The sequence below is a fragment of the Marmota marmota genome, unplaced genomic scaffold (assembly GCF_001458135.2).
Source record: "Marmota marmota marmota unplaced genomic scaffold, marMar, whole genome shotgun sequence".
In the NCBI taxonomy this organism is placed as follows: domain Eukaryota; kingdom Metazoa; phylum Chordata; class Mammalia; order Rodentia; family Sciuridae; genus Marmota; species Marmota marmota.
In genome coordinates this window covers 21,224,116-21,239,108 of record NW_025999932.1, presented here as the reverse complement: position 1 = coordinate 21,239,108, position 14,993 = coordinate 21,224,116, and the positions used below count along the sequence as shown (strand labels likewise).

The following is a 14,993-nucleotide window of genomic DNA, read 5'->3' as shown; positions in this document are numbered from 1 at the left end:
TCTGACAAAAAAAAGACAAAAATATGATCATTATATAATAATTACAAAAATCCTTTAACAGAAAATGGAGGATATGAAGTTGTAGAAATCATTGTCCAAGGATACAGAATTTCAGTTAAGCAAGGAAAAATATGCTGCTTTCCCAGATATGCCTCTTGTCTTAAAAATAAGACTGATACAGGAAACAGTGAAGTCCAAAATAAATTTTAACAAACTAGAAGCTTGGCTGTCATTCATGTAAATGAAGAATGAGAAAAGTTGGCAGGGTCAGAGCTCCCTGACACAAGGAACTAATTTCTTTCCAGTTCAAATTCTGGCATTCCTTAGTGTGGACTGCACTATATGATCTAGGAGAGCTGTTGGTAATATTGATATTTTCTACATTGCTAAAATGTAGGAAAAATGTAAAAAAAATATGGAAAGAATCACTAGGACATTTGTAATGACTTAATATTCCTTTGACTAAAGCATATGCACATGATCACATCTCCAACAGAAAGGGCATCTGAGAAATTTTGTCTTCATAATATAATCATCTGTAGTCTTTGCCTCAGTTTATCAACCAGACAAAGTTGCATATTTCATGGGAGGATATAGATTGAGGGAGATTGGAAGGCACTCCTTTTGGCCAAATGAACCTTTCCTTGAGCTGTGAAGGTAAAACCTCTGCCTCCTTGAGAGATTTCTGGGGTAAACATCTCCTTGTTCTTAATTTCTTTTTAGCTCCTATTCACTCCTTTTTATGAAATAGCTAATCCAATTGACAAATGTGATGTTCTTTGGATCATGTTTTTTTTATTTATATATACACTCTATTGATGTTAAAATAGGAAATAGACTCAGCTCAGCTTTCTTCATGAAGTAATAAGAGAAAATGTCATTTTCTTTACTTTTTCTGTCCAAAGAAGTATAGCAGGTTAGGGTCTCCTACAACCCAGAGAAGAGGAAGAATAACTGGTATACAAAATCTTAAAAGTTCAGTTAAGTTATAAGTCAAAATTTAAAATATTGTCAACTAAATATAATTTTGGATAAATTTCAATTAGCATTAGTGATTTTCAGAATAATAGGAATTTTAAAACACACTTAAGTTATTTCTTGGTTTAATTTAAACAAAATTCATATATTCTTTAATTTCAAAATGCATATGTGGAATATATTTTAGAAAGAAGCATGCACAATTAAGAAAATAAAATCTGAACGCTATTAGAAAAGCATATTTATGCTAATTTGATGCTGTTAGTTGAATTCTATAATAGTCATAATATAACTACTAAAATTTTTATGACCAGATTCTGAACTAAATATTGTACTTTAAAAAGGATGTTTCATTAAAAGAAATTATTTTGCATGCATAAGTCCAAGCTCATATTTACAAATGAGAGCCTAATTTGGGGATATCAGTGATGTTGTGCAGCTTCTTGCTGACTGTCCCTGCAGTAATTCACACCATTCAGCTTCTCTAGTACAGCTGTGAAGTCAGTGGGGAGCCATTCAATTATTTGTGATTTTACACATCTGTCAGTTAAACCCAAGCATCAAATGCAAAATTGTACACATGGGGTCATTGTAGGGATTTGTGTTTCTCCCTAGAGGATGTTAGATCTGTACGCCAACACAAGATCCATAAATGAGTCTTTCCAACCATAAGAGATGTATATTTCCTTTCCACTGATGCTTATACTACACCAGCTCTGAGAACTTTCAAAACAGAAGGAGGTCCCATAGTCATGAATAAAGTGAAAATGCATCCTGCAGATTAATTTGGCATCTTCTTTAGAAAATGTAAGATTTCTGAGCATACTACAGCATCATAATGGTGCTCCTTAGTTTTAAATGTTTTACAGTGCTGGAGGATATAAAATTAGATAAAAAAAATCTCCAGATCTGAATGAGTTTGGGTGGAAGATTTCAAAATGAACTGAACATGTTAGAAATTTTCAGCCATGTAAAACACACAAATATACCCTACTGATTATACAAAATTACTCGTTAATATGATTCTTGGCAGTGCACCAATTTCAGAGAGAATGGTTGTGCTAATTGCTATGCTTATCACTTAAAAGCTTTAAGATATCATATACCATGAATTTTTTGTTATATTTATGAAAAAAAATATGGATTATTTACTTGTGCATATGATAACATTTCAACATTTTCAGATTTCAATTCACTTGAATTTTAAAGACTTCCTAGCTTCCAATACTAACATTTAAGCTTTGAAATAATTTTGAGACATTTGTTCTTTTTATCAAATTGGTTATTTCTTATTTTTAATTTTCTCACTTCATATAGCAAAAATATCATGGATCAGGAACACTAAGATAACATTATAACCATCCACATAGAAAATTTATATTTACATTAGTGGTTTACTTGCAAGAATCAAATTTATTACACTTGAATTTCTATAGCAATGACAAGAGTTCTTAGGATTCTTGTAAATGGTAAATGAGAAAAAAATATATATATATATACAGTTTACCCTATTAATAATAAACTGCTAATAATGATAGTTTCCTATGAATCTCTGGTTAAAATTATCACAAGTTTTAATTTATTAGGATCCTTCCTTCATAATCATGCCATATTATATATCTTAATATAATATGATCTAACCTCTACTCCAAGATAAAACAATTATCTATAGACTAAAGGTTTGTTTCCTTTCAAAATTCATAGGTTAAAACTTAATCTCCAAAGTGATGGTATATGCCAGTAGGGATTTGGGGAAGTGATTAGGTCATGAGAGTGGAACATTCATAAATGGAATCTGTGAACTTATAAAAGAGAGCTCTCTTATCCCTTCTACCATGTGAGGATACATGGAGAAGAGATTCATCTATGAAACAGTAAGCAGACCCTCACCAGACACAGAATATGCCAGTGCCTTGATCATGAACTTTCTAGTCTCCAGAATTGTGAGCAATAACTTTTTATTGTATGTGAATCAGTCTATGGCATTCTCTTACAATAGCATAACAGAATAACACACTATCTGTAAGGATACATGAATTTCATTTTTTTATTTTTTCTCTGAAACCGTATATGATGCTAGGATCATAACTCTCTATGTAAGCCAGGCACTGACTTCCCTCCTTCCCTAAAATGTGCTGATTTGTACCTCAGGTATGATCACAAGAGAATTTCAATCATTTCAAGGAACACCAACAATAGATCACAGACCTCAGATGATTGCAAAAACATCTCTAAGTGGGAACTCTTCATTAATAGGTGTAGTTTTTATAGGGATTACTGATTTAATACTGTGCATTTTGTGGGAAGTAATCACTATAATGAAAGTTCTGCAATTAGACATTAAATGTTGAATTAGGCAAACATAATGGATTCAGTTCCATCTCTGTCACAAAAATTACAGTGGCCAACAATGTAGCATATTCTCAGAAAATTCTCCAAGATTCTTCATAGCCTCTCAGACATCCTTATGGTTTGCAATGAAGGCATCAGCTACCTTCTTTTCTGGGAAATATTTTCAAGAATGTTTATGGGAAGAACTGATTTGGAGGATTTGTCTCCTTGAGGAACAAAAGACAAATTTTCTTTCAACTTGGAGGATGGAAATCATTACCTCTTTGGAAAAGAAAAACAACAAACAAAATAACAGGTATGTTTACCTGCAAAATACAATATTCAAATTCCCTAAGATCAGAATATCTGTCTTACAGAACAAATCTCTGCATGGGCACAAGTCATCTAGCTCTCTTTCCATCACTCTGTAAAAATCAAACTTAGGGAAAAAGTACACAACTCCTGATCCTCAGGCCTTTACTCTCATTGTGAGTAATAGCTTTTCCTTTGTTTCTGACCAAGGAAAGAAATATGTAATGCATTGTCAAATTTTGTTTTTGTGCAAGGAAGTAAAGAATAATTCTATAATTTTAATTTTTTCATGTTTGTCATATAAAATACTACTTCCATCTTTCTGTTACAGTATGTATTACAACAAAAAGTTTATAAATTTATTGTTAGAATTGATTGAAATCAGATTTATAAAGACAAAGACTCAAAGAATGAGAGAACATTTCTGAAAGCTTATTTGATTCTTTCAATTAATGTTATGCCTATGAAGAACTATTAACCAGAAAAAAATCAATAAATTTGGATATAAGAATATGACACATCCCTATTGCAGTCTTACAAATGTTCAAATGACTATGCATAAAAAACCCATCAGAATCAAATGTTATTTAGTTGGAAATGCAATACTTAAAGGCCTTAGAAGGAATAAGGTTGCTATTAATATATTTTGCAGCAATATTTAAAGACTCTTTGTTCTGTATTTCAAAACCAGGTAGTCACGGGGTACTAGGAGTCTTATTTTTCCTAATAAAATTTTGCAAAAATACTTTTAAAGATTATTATAAAATGATGATTGGGATATATGTATCAAGGAGATATTGACAGAAATCAAAATGCATTTTGAAAAGAAGAGAATTGTCTAAAGTTCTACAATCCATTCAGATAACTAATAAACTAGTAATATATATTTAATACATTCACGAATGTGATATTTACTAACAGATTATACCAAATTCAGCTAGGATTGCTTATAATATATAGATTGGGGATATTGTCTCCTTGAATATTTCACAAAAGCTACAAATAAATAAAATGTATCAATTTCCTGATGAAAACAATTAATCACAGTTTATAGTACTTAGAAAACCCATATCTGGACCTCAGTATTTACTAATGTGATCAGAAGGAAAACAGGAATATTTATGTGAGCATAAAAATTGACCAGAAAAAAAATATTAGGATCCAAGTCCAAATCTTGACCTTTGTTAACTGGAGTTCATTATTTCTTTAATCAGAAATAGGGAGAATATAATCTAAGAGACTTCTTGTTGGAATCATCTAAAAACTTCTATAATTTACTCAATTGTTTGCTTTTCTGCCTTTTGATTATATGATGGTAGGGTAGTACATTTTCCCTAAAATTAATAAAAATATAATAAAACACCTTTATTAAAAGCAAAACCTTTATAAACTAAAAGAAAGCAAAAGGATTATTTGACCTCTAAATGCTATCATATACCAAACCCCAACACATAAATTATCCAAATTCTGGTTCCTAAATTTGTTTGGCATATGAACTAAATTATCATTTATTTTTTATTTTGTCCCCAAGTTCATGGTCATGTGTTTTTATTGTTGTTGTTGTTGCTTTTGTTTTTGATTCCAGGGATTGAACTCAGGGGCACTTGACCACTGAGCCACGTCCTCAGCCCTATTTTGTATTTTATTTAGAGACAGGGTCTCACTAAGTTGCTTAGAGCCTCTCTTTTACTGAGGCTGGCTTTGAACTCATGATCCTCCTACCTCAGCCTCCAGAGCTTCTGGGATACAGGCATGTAACTGTGCCCAGCCATGGTCATGCTTTTTTAAACGTGATCATGATAGCACTATATCTGAAATATCCAGTTCAAGTATTCCATGATTTGAAAACCTCTCCCACATTTCTTGCTCATTTAATACAATGCATTTTCCAAAAAGTTTTAGAAGAAAAAGGCATTTTTATAAGCTTGGTGCTAAAACTCACTTTGTGGTAAAATCTCAATTTATAGTCAGTACTTCTCCTATTTGATGTGACTGCATAGCTGCATAGGTTTAAATGCTGAGATATAATTCTCTTTAATTATCAGGTCCTTCTCCAATTCCGATCAGAGATGTTAAATAAAAAGCACTCTGTTAATGTCTCTGATATGTTAAATAGTGAAATATAAGTAGTCCTGAGGATTTCAAGTAGGAGACTATATTCCAGGAATCCTATATTTATTTGAATTCAACAAAACTTAAAATTCTTGAGTTCAGTTACCTCTTGTTTTACTATCAACATTCACTAATTACCTTCTATTCCTGCTATTTATGAGTTCATCATTACAATGAAAAAGTTGCAAGGATAAACAAATTTTTCTTATTAACAAAACACACAATTGTTCTTTTCCTGCTTGCAACTCAGCAGGTGCGAAACTTGACTAGTTTGTTTCAAATTCATCATGAAAAGGAAACCAAATCATTACTCAACAAAATCCCCCAAATAGGAAATTCCCTAAGCTAAGTATTTCCTAATTGTTTTATTTTCCTTTAAATTCACATTTACTCTGCTGTTAAGCTTTATTGAAAACCAGAAGATCATAGCTCCATCCACAATCACACAAGTTGGAAATCCCATAGTTTTATCCTATAAGCCTATAAGGTATCTTCAATTTCTCCATCTCATTCCATTTTAATTTCCTCATATTGCATGTTAACCTGAAATTATCTTATTCACATATTCTTGCTCAATTATTGTTTATCTTCCTTCTAGCTGGATTGGAAGTTACAATAAAATAAAGAACGGTTTCTGTCTTACCCCCTCTGGAATTCCTAGGTTGACAATAGTGTATTTACATAAGTGCTTCCTTTAGTAACTTAACTTTTAAAATCTATTTTACTATAATCTACATAAAAAAACAAACTTCTACTTGTAGGTGAATGAGTCTAACAAAATAAAGAGAAAGACTTTTTTCTGGAACAATTTTGAAACAGAAATTGAAAACTGTATCTTCAGTTTTGCTTCTCAGGAAACTTACAAACAGGGCACTTGATAAAAGAAGTGACATTTACTTTTCTTGGAAACATTTTCAATTGAATGATATTGAGTTACCTGAAGTGCCACAGCATTTTTAAGATAAAGAAATTTTGAACAGCTAAATGCATTTCTTATGTCAGGTGAAAATTTTCCTCTACATGTTTAACAGTGTATGGGCCTGCCAGGGATGGGATGTGGTTCTGTTTCTATCAGATTTGGTTGTTAATTACTGTTTATCTGAGAAAGTTGATTAACCTCATTTTTTTATGCTTAGAAATCATTTGTTTTAGATGAGATACTTCAAGTGCAGAAATGAAATCACTAAGTACTTTAAGCACAAAATGCTTTGCACGGGGTGTTTTCCAGATGCCTAATTGTGTGATTATATTCACTAAAAGACAAGAGAAGGTAATGGAGGAGGAGGAAGGTAAGGAGAATTAGAAAGAGAAGGGGAACAGAGGAAGCAGGACGGAGGAGAAAAGGCACCATTCACCAGTTTTTCTCTTGCTGTAAACTAGAATCGTGAAGTTTTATCTCTCAGTCTCTCTTGCTCTGTGCTATTCCTGGAATATATGAGACTTAAAGCACATTTTAGAAGGTTTTGCTATCTCTCCCTAGACACTGAATTACGGGCCAGCACAGTTTCACATTGCATAAAACTGCCACCCAGGGTTCCGGGTTTTTCTTTAAGTGTCCTTCTTCCCAATCAGTGACCCACACTGCCTGCTCATTCCCTCTCTCCAGATACCCTGACTGTCCTTATCATTGATTCACATTTCAGATTCAAAGTAGATTTTCCTCCATTCTCTAACAAAAATGTGCCTTTTTCAATAAGTTCAAGCTTTATACTGAAATGAAGCCTTAGAGTAAAATTGTTCTAATTTCTTTCTTCAAGCCAAGGGAAATGGAAAAAAAAAAAAAAAGAAGATTCAAACGTCTCTCTCCATACACACTTATCTAGTTTCGTGATAAAAGAATAGCCAGGTTGGGAATTTATATCATTGCATAAGATGCCTCACATCATCAGGGATAATGTAGAAAATACCCTGTTGCAACAGAGAATCTGTTTTCCATTTCTTGAGACAGGTAAGCAACAGAGGATGCTACACAACAGAACATTGGACTCTCCCTTACCAATTTCTTGCTATCAACAAATACCAAAGCAAATGTGACACTAAAAATAATGATTCCCTCCATTTCTCTCTGACAGGGAATCCTTTTCCAGAAGTCCCTACACTTTTCTCAGGCCCAATTGTTGCACTTGCTTGGTCCTTTAATGTACTTCATCACTTTGGAATAGCACTGCACTAACCTCTGTCCTTAGTGTGGCATGAGCTTCTTCAGGTCAGTGAGCATCTACCCCAGAGTGACAGAATTGTAGTTTTACTAAAGAACTGAAATACTTTTGATCTTTTAACAATTTGTTAATTCTTCTTACCAATAGTATTCCAAACAGTAAACCAACGTTCACAAAATGTCTAATGGGTTGGCTGGATTTCCAAGCACGTAGGATTGCAAGAAAAATAATAACCTGTGAAACTTCAAAATTAGTGAGTACAAGGGAGAAGTACACAAATGTTCCATGTTCAGCTTTTACATGCCTTTGTGTCAGCTTACTGAAGCTGTTTGACTTCCTGAGGTGAATAAATTGACTCAGTGAGTAAAGATCAAAATGATGGTTCAAGTCTTCATATTACTTCTTGGTAGACACAAAAGAAGTTGTAAGTAAACTTTTGAGAATCAATTCACTAAAATGAAATTTATAGTGAGCAACTAACATTTATTTGAAAAAAAAAACTGATTATGTTAACTCTTCATAGTTCAACATTAATAAAATTATTTATTAAATTATAATGATTTGACTGGCAGAGACACTGAACTATGATTGATATTTGGAGGAACCTAAAAATTTAGCTAATGCCAAGGAACCACCTCATCTACATGCAAGGAAGGAAACATCTCACCTCCACTAGAAAATGAAAATTGACCTCTAAATGCTTCAATGAAATAGTTCAGTAATGATGACTGTACCACCTGGAACTTCATAATACCAGGCTCTAATAGAACCTATTTTCATTCCCTCGTACAAATTTTTGAAAGAGAAAAAAAAAACAAAATTTTTTACTTGATTTGGTAACTCTTAGAATTCAGTGTTGCTAATCACTCCAAATCTGTAACACAATGATTATTTGCCTAATTTATGAAAAATATTTATTGGTTCTTTTTAGTTAAACATAACATTAGGATTCATTTTGACATAACTACAAAAACATGGAATATAATTTGTTCTGACTCAGTCCCTAGTACTTCTACTTTACCTCCCCTCCTCCTTCCCACCTGTTCCCTTCCCTCTACTCAACTGATATTTTACTATTTCTTTAAGTGTAGATTGTTTTTAGGGTCTTGAAGATATGCATGATGGTGAGATTCACTGTATTATATTCAAATATATGTACATCGGAGAGTTAGGGAAGATTCATTCTGCTGTTTTTCACTTATCCTGTCCCTTCTCTGCCCCTCTCAGTGCCCTTCATCTAGTCTACAAATCTTTCTTCTGTGAAATTCCCCCCTTTCCCATCTCTTTCTTTCTCTCTCCCAACCCCCTCTTATATTGGACTTGCTTCTATGAATTATAGGAAACATTCCACCTTTCATTTTCTAAGTCTGGCTTATTTCACTTAGCATGATAGTCTCCAGATCCATCCATTTATCAGCAAGTGCCATAATTTCATTTTTTTAATTACTGAGGAATTCTCCATTGTGTGTGTATGTATGTGTGTGTATATGTGTGTGTGTGTGTGTGTGTGTATATATATATATATATCACATTTTCATTATCCATTCATCTGTTGAAGGGCACCCTGGTTGGTTCCATTTTTGGGCTATTGTGAATTATACTGCTATATGTATTGATGTGGCTACATCTACATAGAATGCTTATTTTAGATTTGGGAGTTATGTACCGAGGAGTGTGATAGGTGAATCACACAGTTTTTTGAGAAATCTCAGTACTGCTTTCCAGAGTAGTTGTACTAATTTGCAGTCCTACCAACAATGTATGAGTGTACATTTTCCTCCACATCCTTGCCAATGCTTATTAATTTATATTCTTGATAACTGCAATTCTAACTGGGGTGAGATCTAACTTCTGAAACTTAAACTCAGAAAAATGTCACAATATCAAGTAGCATATTAAAAATTGAAAATGAAATAAATGATTATATTTTAAAGAAAGATCTGTTTAAATTTTAGAAGAACAGTAAGGCATTATCTTCATGCTTTGGAGGTTATGAAAAAAATATTAAATATGACCTAAAAACAAAGGATAACAAGCAATGATTGACTTAGTAGAGTAAAGGGAGGGAGGATGAGAAGGCATGGAGAAATGTTAGAATCTTGTTCTGTTGTTGTTGTTATATGAATGTACTACAATAATATTATATATATATATATATACTTCACTAATAATAATAGAATGGAAATCAGTAAAGTAGAGCAAGCAGATGAGTGGGAGGGCAGGAAAGAGGTAAAGGGAAGGTACTAGGGAAGGGAACTGACAAATTATGTGCATATGTCAATATTGCCACCAAATCTCTGTATTCTATATAATTAAAATGCACCAATAAAATGTGTTGAAAAACAAAGATTCCCTGTCAGCTGTGGATGTGGATCAGTGGTAGAAAGTTTTCATTTATGTGTGAGATGCTGGTTTTAATCTTCAAAGCTGAACATTTAAAAAAAAAATATCTCCTGACTTGTGAGATGATATAGTCAAACTGAAAGAATAGTCCACAATAAAATTGAAAAAAGTGATGCTACACAAATCAGAGCATTGATCAATGTGAAACTAAGCAAATTTAAATTAATAAGCAGTTTTAAGAAGACACAGAGCTAAAAATTTATATAAAGTTAAAAGTATACATCCTGGGGGCTGGGGATGTGGCTCAAGCAGTAGTGCGCGCGCCTGGCATGCGTGCGGCCCAGGTTCGATCCTCAGCACCACATACAAAGATGTTGTGTCCGCCAAAAACTAAATAAATATTAAAAAATTTTAAAAAAAGAAAAAAAGTATACATCCTGGTTGGAAAATTGAATATAACATAAAGTGTGATTTCTCAAATGTTACAGAAATGATACAAAGTAAGTTCTGAATGGAAGTTGCATTAGGGGGAAGGAGAATGTTGTCCATTAAGGGAAACACACACTTCAAATTTACAGAGTTAGCCCCATATTGAAATGTGGATGCTAGTGCTTCAATATTTAATTTCATTACTATTAATAGGTTCTGAATATTTAAATATGGATGATGAGTTTTTAACTAGACTAATAATTTATGTCTTCTCACGTTCTTATTTTAGATTAATGGTTATATAAGTAAGCATGAGCACACTGTCATATAAAAGAAAAATACTTTTACTGTTAGTTAAGTTATAATGATGATTGTAGCTATTTAGCAAGATTTCCTATTAATGCACTTAACTGATTTAAATTATATTTAAATATAAAAAATAATTTGCTCATCCACAGACTATCACACTTTCTTAATACAGCAATAATATTCTTTGAATATGAATGTTAAAACCAAATTTTTGTAAGTCTGTTTTTCTGATAGTTTTAAAAAGTATCTCATTTTACTTTGTTCTTAATTTAATTACCAGTGCTCAAAGTTAATAGACTTAATAATTTGAAAATTTTACTGGTCCCTTCATTGAGATGCTTTATTTTTTTTCTAGTCATACTAAAATGTAAGAAATGATAGAAAAAATGTAACTAATTGGAGCACAGTGCTAAATAAAAATCCTAGAAAACTAAAGAAAAATATATATGGTTATAGTCAGAGATAAGAAGTCAAATTTTATTAATCTAAAAAGTACAACTTTATAAGGTCTCTGTGGATTACTTATTCATGTGACTTAATGTTTCATGCACTTTTTCTGATGCATTCAGATAACATAAATCAAAGAGCATAGAAAGGGACAATTCTTTAGCTCTTTCCTGTCCTCCCATAATTTATACTACATCTGAGTCATTTCTCATATGTGTTTGGCATTATACAATGCTTCTTATTTTGGACTAGAGTAAGAAGCTTACAAATGTGTATATTATGAAGAGATTCCTCTTAAGCCATTGATTTAAAAAACAAAATAAATTTCTATTCTATTTAATTCTCCTAGAAATAACAAGTGGAAAGTACATATATGTTGATAATAGCTTCTAGATAAATGTAACCAAGACCAAAGCTTTAGATATTCAGATAATTCAGGAAAATTAGTTTTAAATTGGGCCTGCAATTCTATAAATAGCAACTAAGAAAAAGAACTATGTAATGTTTTGAACAACCAACAATTAAAAAAAAATACAGTGAAAAGTTAGCCAGGCATGATGCTGTCTGCCTATAATTCCAACAACTCAGGAGGCTGAGGCAGGAGAATGGCAAGTTCTCTCAGCAATTAGGCAATACCCTTACCAACTTAGTGACACCATAAAAAGAAATACAAAGGACTGTGAGCCAGTTGTGATGGCACCTTACTGTAATCTCAGTGACATGGAAGGCTGAGGCAGGAGGACCCCAAGTTCCAAGTCACCTAGGCAACTTAGCATGACCCCATCTCAAACTAAAAAAATATAGCTGGGGATGTAGCTTAGTGGCACAGCACCCCCACTCCCCCATTTCAATCCCTAGTACCATAAATAAAAAGTACTGGGGATGCAGTTTTATGGTAAAGGTCCTCTGAGTTCATTCTCAGTACAAATAAGTAGATATAAATATACAGTGAAAAGTTACTAAAGAAATTTAAAGGCTGCAATATAAAATATGCACTTAATGCAAAATAAGAAGTAAAGGAAATAGAAGAAAGACAAGACATGAGACATATAAAAAACAAATAGCAAAAGGACACAAAGAAAACTGTCTCAATAATGACATTAAATGTGAACAGGTTAAACAATTCCAACTACAGGCAGAGATTTTCTGATTGTATTAAAAAAAAAACAGTTCAACTATACACTGTACACAGGAAACATACTCAAAGAGGCTGAAATAAAAGATTATGATGTAGGAATGTAAGAGACATGCTAAAGTTTGGGGGGAAGAGTTAAGGAAGAGTTTTTGTATAAAATGAGTAATTTCAAATGCATCCCTGAACACAGGGGGATTTAAAAAGCCAAATGCATGTCCATAGGAAGATACATACTCAGCACAGGCCTGAGAAGACCCTAAATTTTCATCTCAGTATGACCCACAGACTTAATGCAAGTATAGAGTTAATCTCAAAAATTGGGAAAAGCATTATTTGTTTGTTTTAGCTACCAGTGATGGGGTGGTGGTGGAATGGAACACAAATATGTTAGCCAGTGTCTGGCACTGTGGTAAAACATCTGAGATAATCCACTACAAGGGAATAAAGATTAGTTGAGACTCATAATTTCCAGGGTTTCAGTCCATGGTCACTTGGTCCTGGATTTCCTTTTGGATCTGGGGTAGCACAGTACATATGGAAAAAATGTGTTCATGTCATGGAGGCTGGAAAGTGAAAAGAAAGAGAGGAAGAGTCTAGGATCCCAATATCACCTTCAGTGCATGCTCAAAATGACCTATCTTGCTTCCATCAGGCTTACCTTCTAAAGGTCCCACCAACTCTAAATAGCACTACAGGCTGGACAAAGCATCCATATCTGGGCCTTTGGTAAATATTTAAGAACAAAACCAAACAAGATAAGAAATACATACTTCAGTTACCACAGATGAAAATAAATACTCTTTTCAAAAAAAAAAGTTTACAAGGTAACAACAGACTACTGAAATCTTAAAAAATCAAAAAATAAAAACCTTGAAGATGGAAGTGAATTTAATTACTGTGCTTCCTCACAATAATATCCATAGGCCAGGTTTCACCAAAATCACAAGGCTGACAAAAACCATAGGAAAATATAGTTCATTCAACATAGCACAACAAATGCACAGAAAATGTCTTTCAGAAGTCCAGGAAAAGGTTTTAAAACATCTGTACTAACTGATTCCAAGAGCTAAAGGAAAACATGACAGAGAAATAAAAGAAATTTTTAAAAAATGATGTTTGAATAAAATGAGAATATCAAAAAAGAAAAAAGTAACAAAAAATAAATTCTTGAGGTTAAAATATAATGGAAATAAAATAATTCACTAGAAGGGTTCAACAGAGGATTTGAGCCAGCAGAAAATATAAAGGATTTAAATAAAGACACTAAATTGCGAATATGCATGACATATACAAAAACAGTATTATTGTATTTTTAATTTGTAACTCCATTTTCTTATTTGATAAATATTTAAAGGATAATTGCATAAAAATAATTATAATTATATATATATATATATATATATATATATGCCTTTATGCATAAAATGATTAGATAAAATTTATGACAGGGACAACATAAAGATGGTGGAGTTAAATGGGAAGAGAATTTCTATATGTTTTTGAAGTAAACTTGGTTTAAAATCAAACTAAGTTATAATAAATTTAGGATGCTAAATCGAATACCTATAATAACCATAAAGATAATAGCTAAAAAAAATATCTAAACACCAAGGACATAAAGCTAAATTACAATATTTCACTACAAAAAATGAACTTTTAAAAATTGTGCTTAGAATCAAAACTAGGGCCTTATAGAACAACTGACAATAGCTAACAAACACTAATAAACTTGAAGGTAGACATGGATATTTCTGCCATTATAGACAGATTTCAATACCCTACATTCAATAGCAGAGCATCTAGGCAAAAGGTAAGTAGGGTAATAGAGAAAATGAGCAATATCATAAACCAACTAAGACTCATCAATACATATACATAGATACAGCTCTACATTCTGCAACAGCAGAATACACATTCCATTCCCTGGAGTGCATGCAAAACTTTCTACAGCATAGACCATATGTTAAGCCACAGAGCATGACATACAATCTTTTCCAATCACAGTAAAATGAAACTAGAAATAAGTCAGCTGTAATATTATACTATTTAAACTTTGTAAATACAAAAAAAAGACTATTCTATGGTTAGATAAATCAAAACCCTGATTACCTTTGAACATAATGATGAGAAGGAGTCAAAAAGAAAACTTCCAGAATGCTCACAGTGTTCTTCTTGATCCACAATTTTTACATGAGTGTTCTCCTTTTGTATAAATTTGCTGAGCAATACAATCATAATTTGTGAAATTTCCAAACGTGTGTTGTTCTGGAATATAAGAGTTTTAAAAAGGAATAGAAACATTAGAGTCCAGTTTCATGTACAAATGTAATTAAAATATTTAAATAAAATATTAGCAAATAAAAAGCTATAGGTAGCAATATAATTTCATGATCATATTACATTTATTCAGGTAAGCTTAATTTAAAACTATATGCTGT

The 14,993-nt window shown here is 32.3% G+C and overlaps 1 long non-coding RNA gene across 10 annotated transcripts in view; it reads right to left on the bottom strand.

Annotated features, from left to right (window-relative positions):
- LOC125616089 overlaps positions 1 to 14,993 on the bottom strand; it is a 307,484-nt gene that overhangs the window by 140,933 nt on the left and 151,558 nt on the right. For 9 of the 10 annotated variants that reach the window (XR_007346710.1, XR_007346713.1, XR_007346703.1 and 6 more), the window contains one exon: positions 14,665 to 14,820. The exons of the other annotated variant lie outside the window; for it this stretch is intronic. This is a non-coding gene — a long non-coding RNA (uncharacterized LOC125616089). The remainder of the gene's footprint in view (positions 1 to 14,664; positions 14,821 to 14,993) is intronic. 10 annotated transcript variants of the gene reach the window in all.